Here is a 16469-nt window from a genome sequence, read left to right as displayed (position 1 = left end):
GGATGGACTATCCAGAGACTACCCCATCCAGGAGTCCATCCCATCATCAGCCACTAAACCCACATACTAATGCACATGCCAGCAAGATTCTGCTGAAGGGACCCTGATATAGCAGCCACTAGTGAGGCTATGCCAGTGCCNTGCAAACACAGAAGTGGATGCTCACATCAGCTATTGGATGGAACACAGGGCCCCCAATGGAGGAGCTAGAGAATGTACCCAGGGTGCTGTAGGGGGTTGCCACCCTGTAGTTGCAGCAATAATATGAACTAACCAGTACCCCCTGAGCTCGAGTCTCTAGCTGCATATATAGGAGAAGATGGCCTAATCAGCCATCATTGGGAAGTGAGGCCCCTTGGTCTTGTAAACTTTATATGACCCAGCACAGGGGAAGGCCAGGGCCAAGTAGAGGGAGTGGGTGGGTAGGGAAACAGGGGCAGGGGTGGGGTAGAGGGAACGTTCAGGATAGCATTTGAAATGTAAATAAGAAAAAATAATAAAAAATTAAAAACAAAACAAAACAAACAAACAAACGAAAAAATAAGTACAGAATACCCAAATACAGTCCACAGCACTCCAAAAGGTAAACAAGCTGAAGTGCCAAGTGAGGATGTCTGAGTCCCACTTGGGAGGGAGAAGAAAATAATCCAAAGGGGGAAGGGAGGGACCTGGCATAGAAAGTGGACATGGCATGGAGGGTGGTGGAAGAGAGGAACCTGAGGTGGTATTGGGTGAGAGAAAAGGACTGACACTCTGAGGGCCAGCAGAAAGAATGGAAACAGCTAACCTCAGGAAATAGGAGGTTGGGGGGACCCTCCAGAGTGAACCAGAGACCTAGCAGATGAGAGACTCTCAGGACTCAAAGGGAGGGAATTGAGATGAAATGCCTGACAATAGGGAGAGGGAACTTATAGAGCCTACCTCCAGCAGAAAGACAGGACTCCAAATGACGGATGGGGTTGCCATTCCACAGTTAAAACTATGACCCATAATTTTTTCTATATGAAAGAACTGCAGGGATGGAAATGGAGAAGAGCCTGAGGAAAAGAAGGTCCAGCAACAGTCCCAAAACGAGATCCAGCTCAAGGAGAGGTACCAAAACCTGACACTATTACTGAGCTACGGATCACTCAGAAAAAGGGACTTCTCATGACTGCCCTCTGAAAGACCCAACAAGCAGCTGAGTCAGATGCAGATATTTCCACCCAACTAATGGACAGAAGCTGTTGACCCCTGTGATTGAATTAGGGAAGGCTGAAAGAAGCTGAAGAGTAGGGCAGGCCTGTAGGAGGACCATCAGTCTCAATCAACCTGGACCACTGAGATCTCTCAGACACTGGACCACCAACCAGGCAGCATACACCAGCTGACAAGAGGTCCCCAACACACATATAGTAGAGGACTGCTGCATCTAGGTTCAGTGAAGTTGTACCTAACTCTCAAGAGCCTGGAAACCCCAGGGAGTTTATAGGACTGGTGGAGTGGGGAGTAGGTTGTGGGGACATCCTTGTGGAATTTCTTTTTTAATACTCCAGATTTCATCCACCTCCCAGTCTACCCTCTGACTGTTCTACATCCCATAGTTCTTCCCTACCCTCCAACCACACCCAACAGTTCCCCAATACATTCCTTCTACCCCTTGTCTCTGAGAGAGTCCTCCTGTCAAGGTTTAAGAGCCAGAGCAGGCAGATCTGCTATATATGTGCCAGAGTTCTTGTACAAGGCTGTTTATGCTCCTGGTTATTGGCTCAATGTCTAGGAGCTCCTTAGCTTCCTGGTTGATTAGTTGAGACTACTGGTTTTTCTATGGGGTAGCCCTCTCCTTCAGCTTCTTATATCAATACCTCTGTGACCCATTTTTATTTTTTTTTCATTCTTAGGAGGTTAACTACACCCACATTCATAAAAAAAGCTCCATTAAAGCACAAAACATCCATTGAACCTCACACACCCTACTCTGACCAATGGACAGGTCATTGAAACAGAAACTAAACAGAGACCCAGTTAAATTGACGTAAGTTATAAACCAGATGGATTTAACAGTTATCTATATAACATTTCATTCTAAAACAAAAGAATATTCCTTCTTCTCAGCACTTCATGGTACCATCTCCAAAATTGACCATATAAACGATCACAAAACAGTCCTCAACAGATACAAGATTGAAACATTCTCCTGCATCCTATCAGATCACCGATGAAATATGGCTGGTTTTCAATAACAACGAAAACAAAATGTAGCCCTCATACATCTGGAAACTGAACAACTCTCTACTTGATGATAATTTAGTTAGGGAAGAAATAAGGAAAAAATTGAAGACATTATAGAATTCAGTGAAAATGAAGACATGTCATACTCAAATTTATGAGATGCAATGATAGCAGTTTAAAGAGGAAAACTCATAGCAATAAGTGCCTTCATAAAGATATTGGAGAGATCCCATACAAGCAACTTAATAGCACACCTGAACAGGAGGAAGGAAACAGACCAAAGAGGACTAGATGGCATGAAATAGACAATCTATTCCTGAAATCAAACACTTATAAATAAAGAGAATGGTAAAGAATCAATGAAACTAAGAGATGATGGTATCAAGTCGCTTCATTTTTGAAATCAATGTACCTTTGATTTGGTTTTTATGAATTTAAGTAATTAAGCCTTTCTTTGAGGCCTCTGTACTAAAGATCTTCCCTCTAGGAGTAAACTTGTGTAAGGTTTGATGAATTTCATATGACTGATTCTTGTTCCACAATGGAGAGGGCTCTCGGTATATCAATTTATAAGAGGTTTAACAGATTTTAATTCTACCCTGGGTAGATTTGGTTGTCTTCTAAACCTTAGGTGGTAAGATTATACTGGGATAGTTGTTTTCTTGTGGGTTTAGTTCATTGGCTTGTGGTAATGTGTGCTAAGAGATATGTACACTGTAGTCTCCAAGATATTCCCTGCTACAAAGTTGGAGAGGTTTTAGATTTAATACTGCATTTATGATCAAAAGTATTCAAGAGTAATTTTGAAAAAAGAATGCAGAATATCCCATTAGAACATGTGTGTAATTAATGCCTGTGATCATGTATGAGATATATAAATGCTTAGATTTAGTTCTTGAATATCAACATATATCTTCAGCTTGAGTCTCATCACAAAGAGATATGCCATCAGGGATTTTGTTAATCATTTCTCTTATATTATTGCTGAGAAGAGCTAGAACAATGCTGCATTTCAGTCAGTGGTAATTAAGTAAGGTCATTAATCTTCAGGAGTATTTCTCTATATGAATTATCCAGTATTTCCAGACAGTTCAAGCTCTTTTCTTCAGTCAATCTAAAAAATGAGGATCAATAAATGATATAGGGAGAAAAGCAAGAAATATTTTTCTAAAACTTTTTTCTTCTAATAGTTCTGCTTTCACATGAACAAGCAAATCAAAATATATAATAACTTAAGGGATTACATGGCAGTCTATGAGTTAGAAGGGAAGTGAAAGAGAGATTTAAGGCATTCTATGGCATGTTATTCCCAAAACTAATAAGCCAGGTACTTCTGAATTATTTTAAAGTTGACATTTCCAGCAGGTGAATCCTAGCACTAGGGAAAACAATAGCACATGTTGTTCACTTTTGATGTTCTTTGTCTGTTGGTTTCTCCCACCCCCACTAACCACTCCCCCTCCAGCAGGAATACCAGAGTGCTACCCAGTTCGCCCGGACCGCCCACCATCGCTCAGACTGCCCACCATCACCCGGACCACCCACCATCGCCCGGACTGCCCACCATCGCAAGGACTGCCCGCCACCGCGAGGACTGCCCACTATCGCGAGGACTGCCCACCATCGCGAGAACCGCCGTGGCAACTTCAAAGGACTCAGGGGCATGCTGGGAACCCTTCCTAACCCTTCCTTGTACTTAAGCAAGTCCGGACAATAAAGATTCGAGCCTTGATCAGAAGTCTTTGCCAAGGCCTCCATGTTTCTTTTCGCAGCCCTTTTCCTTTTCAGGCGTTCCCGCTCTCCAGTTCGCATCCAGGCCACAGTGTTCTGCAGGCAGAAGCACTCATTTGTCAACATATTTGAAGAAAAAATGAGCACTAGTAAAAGGCTGTACATCGCTGGAAAGCTATTAAAAATCGTGGGAATTTAAGTTTTCCACACATTCAGAATCTTTGCAAGAGAGGGGGAGAGCCATTTACTTTTCAAAATTAAACAGCAAAAGATTAAACTGAAAAATTATTTCAATGAGAATGGTCCATTTAATTCATTCCTGAGAAAATAATTGAAGTTCAAACTGTAATATCTATCATTAAAAAATTTCTAGTGAATATATATGTATCCACTACATTTATCCAGTTCAAAGAATGAGTGATTAAAAACGGAAATGCCTTTTCTAATGCTCAGAGATTGGCACAGTGTTCTTGAAAATAGGGTGGACAGATAAATTCTTGGAAATATTAAAACAAATGAATATGAAAAATCTAAATAATATAGGTAGAAAATAACTATAAACATAGTCATCAACAAATAGAAATGATTTGTGATCAAACAATTGGAAACTTGTTAAGTTAGAATCAAAGAGAGATTAGATCCAAAGAAATAAGACATTACTGCGAGAGCAAATAAACCTATCCTGTTTGATCAACTAGTTCAAATTTGTCTGGATTTTTTATATTATAATAAAATAGAGAATATCATTTGTCTCATAAATAATGTATGATATTTCATGTTACTTATGTTATTTATAACATTAATATTAAATATAACTATATTTAATGCAATGTAAAAAGTAAGTGTCATTATGTATGGAATATTTTAAATAATGCACAGTCTAATAAATAATATATATTTAACATAGTCTATACAAAATTGAAAACATAAAGTATTGAAAAAGTTTCAATCAATTCCAAAGACTCAGATTCATTATGAGTTAATGAAAATTCTGACTGTTTGATAAGTTTATCAATAAGAAATAATGTTAGAGAAAGCAATTGTTCAGGTCATTGATCATTGTCTTGACAAAGTGCTATAAAATAAATAAGGGAGAAACCATTGATGTCCAGATTGTGGAAAAGTTTTCTTAATTATGTCACAGAAAGCTTAAATTAAAGCATATTCTAAATAATATTATATCATCAACATTAGAAAACTGCTCTTATAAATTTGCTGTAGAAAAATGTTTTGCTTTTCTACAATTACTTATAACATGCATATTTAAGAACTAATTTTTGGTGTTACATACAGATAATTTTTATGTCAATAACTAGACCATAAACACTAACTTCAAAACCAAGAAAGAAAATTGAATGTACATCTCATCAAATTAAATAATCATGTAAGATAGGCAAATATAAATGCTGCTAAGTATCATTATTAAATGAAGAAAAAATATAAAAAGTAAAACTAAAACATATAGCATTATTACATTTATATATTTTGTTTTGGATTGCTCCATCACTAAGGATTTTGATCATATTTTGCTGGTCTTTGCTAAAGAGTATCTACCTATCTATCTATCTATCTATCTATCTATCTATCTATCTATCTATCTGTCAATCTATTCTTTGTGATATATATATATATATATATATATATATATATATATATATATATAATAGCAAAGATTTTGTTTCTCCTTATTGTTTGTTTCCCCTACTGTACTGTTTTAATTTTTATATATTTTTCATGAGTTCTTATTTTTTCTTGAGCCATTTGAATTCTTTTGAAGAAGTACTTTTCTCTATCTATCTACTTTTATTTTTTTAATTTTTAGAGTACAGTCATCGCTGTCCTCCCACTTCACTATCCTATAGTTCCTCATTCCATTCCTCCTCCCGCTGTCTCCAAGAGGATAACTCCCACTTTTGCCAGGACTTTCCATTCCGTGGGGTCTCAAGTATCTTGAGAGTAAGGTGCATCTTCACCCAGTGAGGCCAGATCAGGCAGTTCTCTGTTATATATGTGTCTGGGGCCTTGGACCAGCTAGTGTATGCTGCCTGGTTGAATACCTAGTTTATAATCATAGAACTCAAGAAGGTTAACAAGCTGAGGAGCCCAAGTGAAGTTGCTTCAATTACACTTGGGAGGGAGAATATGACAATCATGGGAAGCAGAGAGAGGGAGGGACCTGAGTGAAAGAGGGGAGGGGGAGGGGATTAGGGGAACATAATCAGGTTTGGGGCAGAACAGGAGAGAAGCCTTAATGGGCACCAGAATGAATGGAAATGCAACCTGCTAGGTTGGGGGAGGTAGGGTACTCTCTATAAAGTATGAGAGACCTGGGAGGTGAGACTGTCAGGACTCAATGAAATGCCCAACAGTGGGGACAGGGACTTGTAGAGTCCACCTCTAGTAAAAAGACAGAGCTTCAAGTAGAGAGATGGGGCTGCCATCCCACAATGGAAAATTCTGACCTAGAATTATGCCTTTCTAAAATAATATATATTTATTTTTAATTAGCCCTTTTTTCTGTTTTTCACTGTTGGATTTTTTTCCCCCATAGTATCAAAGCTTCTAAGAAAGATTTAGTACCAATCATGATAGCAATGCATTATCTCTTCAAAACCTGAAACTCAGGGACTGGAGAGGCCTGGTAGGGATGGGAGACATCCTCTTGGAGACAAAGGGGAAGAGGAATGGAATGAGAAACTGTGGGAGGGAGATCTGGGATGAGGACAATGACTGGGCTGTACAACTGGTTGTTCTCAGGAAATCTGTTTCTTGTAGCAATTTTTCTAAATTTTTTCACCAGTTTTAAAGTTCTTCAAAGTCATAGATTAACATTGGCTTTATTTTATTGACGGCTGAGAAACTAGTTATATTATTTTACATGTTGATGTATAATTTTTCCAAAACAATATCCTGAATAGGCTCCCATTCTCCTGTGTAAAATTTGACACTGCTGTTACCAATCAGGTTCATTTCTATGTCCTCTATTCTATTTCATTCCATTCCAGTCTAATACTAAACTGGCTTTTGCAATGACACTTTATTGTTTCTATTATTATTTGTCTGAATTTTATTTTTAAAGAAGTTATTGGTATGACTACAACATTGTTGTTTTGCTAAGGATTGTTTGGACTACTAAGAGTATCTTGTGCTTTTAAATAAAGTCTTTCTCATTTTTTTTTTGTATTTTAATGTTAATAGTATAGCCATCCTTTTAACCCTAGTAACAAATCCACTTTTTCCTAAGTATGAGGAGTATTTCAGCCTTCTAGTGTCATCTTTGATTTCTTTGTTTAGTGTTTTAAAGCTTTTACTTGTATTTTATGTGCTCGACTGAGTTTATTCATGGTGGCCTTTTGAAAGAATGCTGAATTGAATTACATTGCTGAGTTTCTTAACAGCATGTTGGTTTAGACCCATGGAATATGATTGCCTTCTGTGTACTTTCATATGTTGTTAATTTGCAAAATATACTTGTAAGACTTCACAGTACTTTTCTGATGTGATTGGTAGTGTTTTAAATATGGGATAATATTGTCTGAATAAAGTATAACTTTACATCTTGCTTTGTAGTTGCATACATTTTATTTCTTTCTCTTGTTTTGCACCTATTGCCAAAAAATAATTTAAGGGGTAGCTAAATTCTTCTAATTTCCCCTTCCTTGGTATAGAACATATATATATATATATATATATATATATATATATATATATGATTTTATCACTCAAAGGCTCTGCAGGTCTTCAGACATGAACCAATATTATACCTTGTACAAAGCCTTTTGTGCATCCATTAAAATTACAACATGATTTCTGTCCATTATTGTATTTATAGGCTACATCAGATGTATGGAGTAATATATGTTAAAAATGTCCTTGCATCATGAAAAGAAACTAACTTGATCATCTTGTATGGACTTTTAAATGTGATATGCAATGAAGTTTCCAAGTATTCTATTTTTAGTATTGGCATAAATACTAATCAATTAGTTTGATCTGTAGTTTAAATTTATTATGTTTCATTAACAAGATATGTCAGTAATATACTTCTGTATTTTGTATTCTTTATGAATATTGTCCCTGGAAGACCATATATTTTCTTATCGAATAGTCTTGCATGCAATAACCATGTACAGTGGATCTTTAATTTATTCCCTCATGCATAGGCTTTAGAATTTTATGATTTCTTATAACTTGTATATTTTCTTCATGTTTTCTTACTCATTGAAAGTTTAGATTCATTGAAATTGTCTTCCAGCTATTTTTCTCTGTCCTTTTATATAATCAGTTAATGAAGCCTTTATGGCCTTCAACTATGCTTTGTTTGGATAGTGTAGTTTATTGATCCTTTTATTTCAATATCCCTGATATTTTTAGTACTTTATCACTTTATTGAGTTGTTTTTATTATGTGGCTTGTCTTGCTTATTATTAAGCAGTTTATTTCATCTCCTTGGAATACATTGATCATTATAAAATCAATCTCAGGATATGTTAACATTTTATTCAATTCATTATATTTGAAATCAGATTTTGGCAAATTTTTGGTTTGGGGAGTTATATTACTTTTATGTTTTTTCCTCTTTCTCTCAGTGTAATCCAAATGAAAAATATCTCCCACAAATTCATGGATTTGAACACTTGGTCCCCATTTACAATCTCTGTTTGGGGAGACTATCATGTTAATATGTCAGAAGAGGATGGGCTTTGAGAGTTCTTTGCCTCTACTTCTGGTTTGCTTTCTAATTTTTTTATGTTTGCAAATGAGAATGTGATCAACCATATTCCAGAACCTCTGCCTAAGCCTGCTGCTTTTTGTCATATTTTTATGATTCTGAATTTTTTCTAATGAAATTTTAATAAGAAATTACATAACATTTTTTGAAAATGAAGAATATAGGACTTCGTTAAAAATGATGCCACTTGCTTAAAAGAAACCTAAATACATCTGAAATCCTGGAAAGATGTAGGAATTTTTTTTCTACCTTGACAATCTCACTCTCTGAACCCATAAGCTGAAGTAGACTCTTTCTTATAAGGTGTATTTGTCATGGTGTTTTTGTCACAGCAACAGAAAAGTAACTAATACAGTCTGTATGTTGAGATATGTACCTGTATCATATTTATCCCACTTCGTCATTGATGTGTTGCATACATCAAATGAGATTGCCATTCCAGTCCTGTAAGCAGTCTATGGTCCACAGAATAATGTAGCTAAAGTAACAAGAGAATTTCCTTATAAGTGTTAGGTACACAACAGCTGTAACATTTCTCTTTGATATTAAATCAAAAGTAGAGCTACACTTTGGGACACACATTTAATCCTGTACAGGGTTGAGTAACCATATATTTGCTTTGGTTTTACCTTTTTTAAAAAATTTAATTTAATTTTCAATTTATTTTTTACACTCTGTATTCTATTCTCCCCCCATCTACCCTAAAACTGTTCCACATCCCTCCCCACGCCAACCAGTCTCCATGTGGATGTCCCCACCCCCAACCACCAGACCTCTAAATTCCTTGGGGCCTCCAGTCTCTTGAGGGTTTGGTGCATTATCTCTGAATGATGTGTTGGGGGCCTCATATCAGCTGGTGTATGCTGTTTGTTTCTTGGTCCTAATTTTTAATCTTTTAAAGTTAAATTCAGTTTTTAAAAAAATATTTATGTGTGTATTCCCCAATTTCTGATAATTTCTATAATATTCTCCACAAGGATTAATGTTGTAATGGATGTCTTCACTAAAGATGGTTCATGGTGCAGAAGTAATTGTTTCTAAACCCAATCTTCATTCTTGTTTTCAAGTCTGTAAGGATGTTGGAAAATGGATCTTAAACTTCTAGTTTAGTGTTTGCATTAGAGCTGATTACATCAGAGCTGTTTCCAGTGTTTTTTTCCTTTTTCCTCTTTGAAATCCAGATTCTCTTCTTTCATTCTGACTTCTGTCACCCTCACCATCTCATAATGTATACTTCTAACTACCTGCTTTTCTCCTAATATGAAATAAGTTTCATGGCTCAGTGGTAATGAACACTGGCTGCTCTTCTAGAGGACACCAATTTCTTTCCCATGACCAACATGGCAGCTCACAATGGTCTGTACTTTTAGTTTCAAGGGATCCAACACTCTGATCTGACCTCCATAGATACTAGTCACCCATGCTATGCCAAGAACCATGTAATCAGAACACCTACACACAACTACTTTTCTTTATATACAGATTCTGTTCAGGAAATGATTAATAATAGTATTTTAAAAATCCCAAACCTCAAAAGACCTTTCATTTCTGCTGTCATTCACATGCTTTTCTATCCAGAAAGTTGTACAACTTTAATGTAATTATTCTCTGCATTATTAGCTTATAAAAAGTAATTTAATTTAGATATTTCACAAAAATTCTTCAGTTTTTGTACTTCTGAACTATTATTGCATATTTGATTCATATGCAATACTTACAAGCTATGCCATGTCTTATAATTCTTGATTTACTACCTGTTCTTCATTGCCTTTCAAAAGAGAGTCTTGCTATAGACTAGACTCAGTAAAGGAGAATTATATTCTTAATACATGCTATATACTTTGAATTAACTACATAGAAAATGAAACTTCCTCTAATATTAAGATAAATTCAGATCTTTGCTCTGGTGCACTGCCAGGGAGAGGGCAGCCTGGAGAAGTGACACAGCTTCTGGGAAAGATCCTGTTTCTGGCTCCAGTCAACCAGCACCTTTCCCGCCCAAGGAGGGGTGTCCGCCAGGGTGGAGTCTCAAGGCCTGAGTCTGAAGGAGAGCCATCTTTGCTCCAGTTCTCTTGGGCTCCAGTCAGCGCTAGCAAGAGTGTGAACCACAGAAGCTACACAGCTTCAGGACAAACAGAAGCAACCTAACTTCTGGGACAGACCCTGTTTCAGACCCCAGAATTTTGGGCACCTTCCTCGCCAGAGGAAAGGTGATCATCTGTGAGGGCTCTGTCTGCCAGAGTAGGTGAGAGAGTCATATTGTGTCCAGGGTCCCTCAGTGGCTAGTCTGTGCAGGTGAGTGAATAAACTGCAGAGGCANCACATCTTCTGGGACAGGCCCTGTTTTGGGCCTACATCTTCAGCAAGGAGGCAGATCTGAATGCCAGGCCTCTGTGCACCTTCCCTGATAGATGAGAGCTTCCCTGCAGAGAGTAATCTGACCACTGAAACCCAGGAGAGAGCTAAACTCCCAGGACTGCTGACAGAGGCTCACAGAATCACAGGAGGAACAAGCTACAACTAGAGACAACTATAAAAACTAACTCCAGAGATCACCAGAGGGTGAAAGGCAAATGTAGGAATCTTAATAACAGAAACCAAGACCACTCACCATCATCAGAATCTAGCACTCCCACCTCAGTCAGTCCTGAATACCCCAACACACCCGAAAAGCAAGAATCAGATTTAAAAGCATAACTCATGATGCTGGTAGAGGACTTTAAGAAGGGCATTATTAAAGAAATGCAGGAGAACGCTATTAAAGAGGTACAAGTCCTTAAAGAAAAACAGGAGAATATTTCTAAAGAGGGAGAAGTCCTTAAAGAGAGAGGAGAACAGAAACAAACAGGTGATGGAATTGAACAAAACCATCCAAGACCTGAAGAGGGAAAGAGAAGCAATAAAGAAAACCCCAAATGTGACAACTCTGGAGATAGAAACCCCAGGAAAGAAATCAGGAACCAAAGATGTGAGCATCAGCAATAGAATACAGGAGATAGAAGAAAGAATCTCAGCTGCAGAAGATTCCATAGAGAACATGGGCACAATAATCAAAGAAAATAAAAAATGCAAAAAGATCCTAACTCAAAACATCCAGGAAATCCAGGACACAATGAGAAGACCAAACCTTTGGATAATAGGAGTAGATGAGAATGAAGATTTTCAACTTAAAGGTCCAGCAAATATCTTCAACAAAATTATAGAAGAAAACTTCCTGAACCTAAAGAACGAGATGCCCATGAACATAAAAAAGCCTACAGAACTACAAATAGACTGGACCAGAAAAGAAATTCCTCCTACACACAATAATCAGAACAACAAATGTACTACATAAAGATAGAATATTAAAAGCAGCGAGGGAAAAGGGCCAAGTAACATATAGAGGCAGGCCNATTAGAATCACACCAGACTTCTCACCAGAGACTATGAAAGCCAGAAGATCCTGGACAGATGTGATACAGACCCTAAGAGAACACAAATGCCAGCCCAGGCTNTCACCAGAGACTATGAAAGCCAGAAGATCCTGGACAGATGTGATACAGACCCTAAGAGAACACAAATGCCAGCCCAGGCTACTATACCCAGCAAAACTTTCAATTACCATAGATGGAGAAACCAAAGTATTCCATGACAAAACCAAATTCACACATGGCTGCAGCCCTGTAGGTGCAACAACAGAATGAACTAACCAGTACCCCCTTAGCTCGTGTCTCTAGCTGCATATTTAGCAGAAGATGGCTTAATTGGCCATCATTGGGAAGAGAGGCCCCTGGGCTTGCAAACTTTATATGACCCAGCACAGGGGAAGGCCAGGGCCAAGTAGTGGGAGTGGGTGGGTAGGGGAGCAGGGGCGGGGGGGTTTAGGGAACTTTTGGGAGAGCATTTGAAATGTAAATAGAGAAAATAATAATAATGATGATGATGATAATAATAATAATAATAAAGTTAAATTCAAATGTAGAGCAAGATCCATTATTTTTTCCTTTAATATTATTTCAGTTCAATGTTGACATGGATGTCTTTCTATAAATTCAAAAAGAGTTGCTAACATAAAAATAAAAATAAATGAAACACAGCTTTACTGATGTCTCACTTGATAAACTTGTTTTGTTTTCTTAGTAAAATTGATTTAGTTAGCCATGTAAATGTCAGCTTTGATTTAACTAGAAACAGAAAGAAGTCTTAATTGTAAGCATTTTCCAGAAGGGTTTCTTCCTCCTGTATCATCATGTTATTATGTAACAGCACCAAAGTCGGAATTTGAAATGCTGTGCACAGATAGGAATTAATCACAAGTTTAAAAAAATAAATCAATTGTATCATTTAACAATGAATTGTTACTGATAAATGAATCATCAAATTATAAATTTCATTATTTGAGTTCCACAGATGTCTTAATAGGATACAAAGGCATGAATATTAAACCACCACAAAAGACAGTACTTAAAATTTCGTCTTTAGTGTTTTACTGCATTATAATTTCCCTCTGTCCCTTAATGAATTTATTACTTTTGGAGCTAAGCCTGAATCAACTGTTCTGAATTAGGTTTCAAAATACTTGGGATAAGATTGTAGAAAGTGAATTACTCTAAGAAAGCGCTCCCTGGGTGCAACAGATTTTAGTATATAGATTCTGTTATTATAATCTTTCTGTGTTACCAGGCATTTGAATTTTTATTTATTCCCCTGTTTACTCCACTTTAAAAATTGTTTCACTCCTGCTGTTATTAAGTAGCAATTATCAAGGTCTGTAATGTATTTGCTATACTGTACCAACACTAAAGTTAGCTTTTGTACCAACCTTGAAGTTAGCTCTGAATCTGTGTGTTTGTTTGGTGTGTGTGTGTAAAACAGGAGAAAATATTTAATAAATAATTTAGATTTATTAATGTGTCTCATGTACAGGAATTCTTCACATGAAATACTGTGCAATATTTCAAAAAAATCAAAAATCTTCAAGAAGATTGTCATGTTTATAGATACTTTTTAAATGAAATTAATGATTTAAGTTAAGCTATATTGTTGCACATAGATAAAGCCATGATTTCTATCTCACATATTGTTATGATTTGGGTAATACACAGACAGAGACATCTACTTAATTATCAACCCTTGTTAAATTATTTTGTGTATTTGATTGTTTGATGTGCCCATTAATCAATTTTATCCAGGTTGAAACATGTGGCAAAATATCATTTACCATTGGTAACCAAGATAGGCTGTCAATATGCTCATATTTGATTGCCAATAAAAATTATTATACAGTCCCCATACAGTGAAAATATTGAGCTCATTTCCTCTTTCTAGTACTGACTGTGAGCTCACATAGGATACTGACAATTAATAATCTTGGTCATGAGGCATTTTTCCTTCTATAATTTTTCCCTATTCAATTACTTTTATCCTATAATCATGTTTGTTTGGAGAATCCCATTAGTTGAATAGAAATAAATTAATCCAAATCATAGTGTTCTAATAAGAAGATTTGTTCATGTGTTTTTCTTAACATTTTCACATACTTAAAGTCTTTGAAAATGTCAAATAATGTGTTTTGAACAAATTAACCCTTCCCAAACCTCCTTTCATTTTACACCCAGCATTCTGTCCTTTTCATTTTCCCAAGGCATTGCATCTAATTTGTACTGACAAAATAGTCATAGATACATGGCTTTCCCCTGGAGCATGGTCAATTTATAAATCATTGGCTAGGGATGGGATTTTATGACTGCCTCCCCTTTATAATGGTTTGAGTGAGAATGGCCACAATAAGTTCATATATTTGAATAATTGGTACTGAGTCAGTGGAATTATTTGGGAAAGTGGAGGATATATAGAACTTTTTTGAGAGATAATGTCATTAGTGGTTGATTTTGAGGTTTTAAAATCCTGTTTCATCCTGTTAGCTCTCTGATATAAAAGATTTTTAACATATAAGCTCTCAAATATATATCCAATGTTTTTATCTGACTGGGTGCTGCCAAGATAGCCTTTAACCTTCTGAAACTGTAAGGGCTACATCATTTTTTTTCTACTGTAAGTTCCCTAGGTTATAGTGTCTTATCACAGCACTAGAAAAGTCACTAATACATCTTTCTATGCAGGGATTTTGTCTTGTTTAGCTTCTATAGATCTTGTGGTTGCAGTCACAACTACTGTGGATTCATATGTATAATGCCTGGTTGTGTTCAGTAGACACTGATTCTTTGTGCATATCCACTGACTCTAGATCTCATACACCTTCCTCTAATTGTGTAGTCATCCATGAGCACAGTGAACAGAGTTTATGGCATAGGTGTCCCATTTAAGGCTAAGAATTCCATGGTCTCCTATTCTTCATAAGATCAGTGAGACTTGGAGTTAATCACCATCTACTATAAATAGAAGCTTCTCTAATGAGGGTTGATGGATGTATTAATCTATGGGTATAATAAGTCCTTAGGAGTTTCTTTATTAGTTCTATGGCCACATAACCGAATAATAGTGGATTCTGGAGACTCCAATATGTCTAGCCACAGGCCCTTTGTCTTGATATTGTGCCAGACATGGGCTTTATGTTGTACATTCATAAAGAAGTTGGTAACTCCCATAATGCTTGTGTCATTATAACCAGTCAGCATGTTTTGGTCAGACAATTAATATTATATCTTGCAGTGTGCATAACTTCATGTACTTTTTTTCTTCCAATAGCATACACAATAGCATAAACTTCTATCCTTATGAAAGTTTGCTAGTAATACTGAAGTTTCTATGTCAGCACCACCTTCATTACTCCATGGCCTATAATTCAATAATATTGTGTCTTCAGCAATAGGATCTTTCTGGTGTTAAGGACCTGAATCTGACTCTGAGAGGTTGGTCCTCATCATCTTCTCCTGTTGTTGAAAAGGAAAGATATATAAAGAACAGTGACACTGTGTTTTGATGGTTGTGGCCTTTCCAAGATGGAAACTTAATCCCCAACATAGCAGTCCTAGGGAATGGGCCTTTAGGAGGTGATGGAGTCTTGAGGGCAGAGCCCTCACAAATGGGGTTAGTGACCTTCTGTGCTGAGTGGGTGTGCCAAGCCCTGTGTTCCCAGTCTGCCAAGAGCCTAAGCCTGAAGTGTATGTGGGTAGTGGGTAAGCCCCATGTTCCCTGGCTGCAAGAACCTGAGCCTGCTGAGCCTGTGCAGACTAGCCTGTACTGTATGGACGATCCTGTACTGTACTGCCTGCTAACAATCACCGAGTGCCCTGGCTGAACTCTGACTGAATCCAGGAGATGGGGGAGTGATCAGGTCAGAGGACTGAAAACAGGATGCACCCCGGGCAGGGAAGAAAATGTTGTTAAGAAGGAGCTCAGAAGACTGAGAACAGGATGCGCCCAGGATGGAAGGGGGAGAATGCTGTGAAAAAAGTCTGTAAACAGTTCAGTTCGGAGCAAGCAGTTGAAGAGTCCGGTTCCGTTTGGTTGGGACTGTGAGAGAGAGAGAGAGAAAAGCTGTTTCGGGAGATAAAGAAGAAATCTGTTTGGGAAAAAAAAAAAAAGGAAAAAAAAGCATTGGCAAAAGCCTATAATGTCTAGATCTATGGGAACTCATTGGCCACCAACCAAAAGAGAAGTAACCAGTCTTTGGCACTGAATTTATTATTTGTTACATTGTGGCATGTAATAAGAGCATGGTTGTCTCATTTAAGATAAGTTCATTGTAACATTTGGTGTGTGTGTGTGTGTGTGTGTGTGTGTGTGTGTGTGACAGAGAAAGAAAGGGAGAGGAACCTATCTGCTATAGTGCTATAGTAGTTAATTTTCCATA

Source organism: Mus pahari, chromosome X, assembly GCF_900095145.1.
Source record: "Mus pahari chromosome X, PAHARI_EIJ_v1.1, whole genome shotgun sequence".
Classification (NCBI taxonomy): domain Eukaryota; kingdom Metazoa; phylum Chordata; class Mammalia; order Rodentia; family Muridae; genus Mus; species Mus pahari.
The sequence above is the reverse complement of the archived record's forward strand: the minus strand, read 5'-3'. Positions refer to the sequence as shown.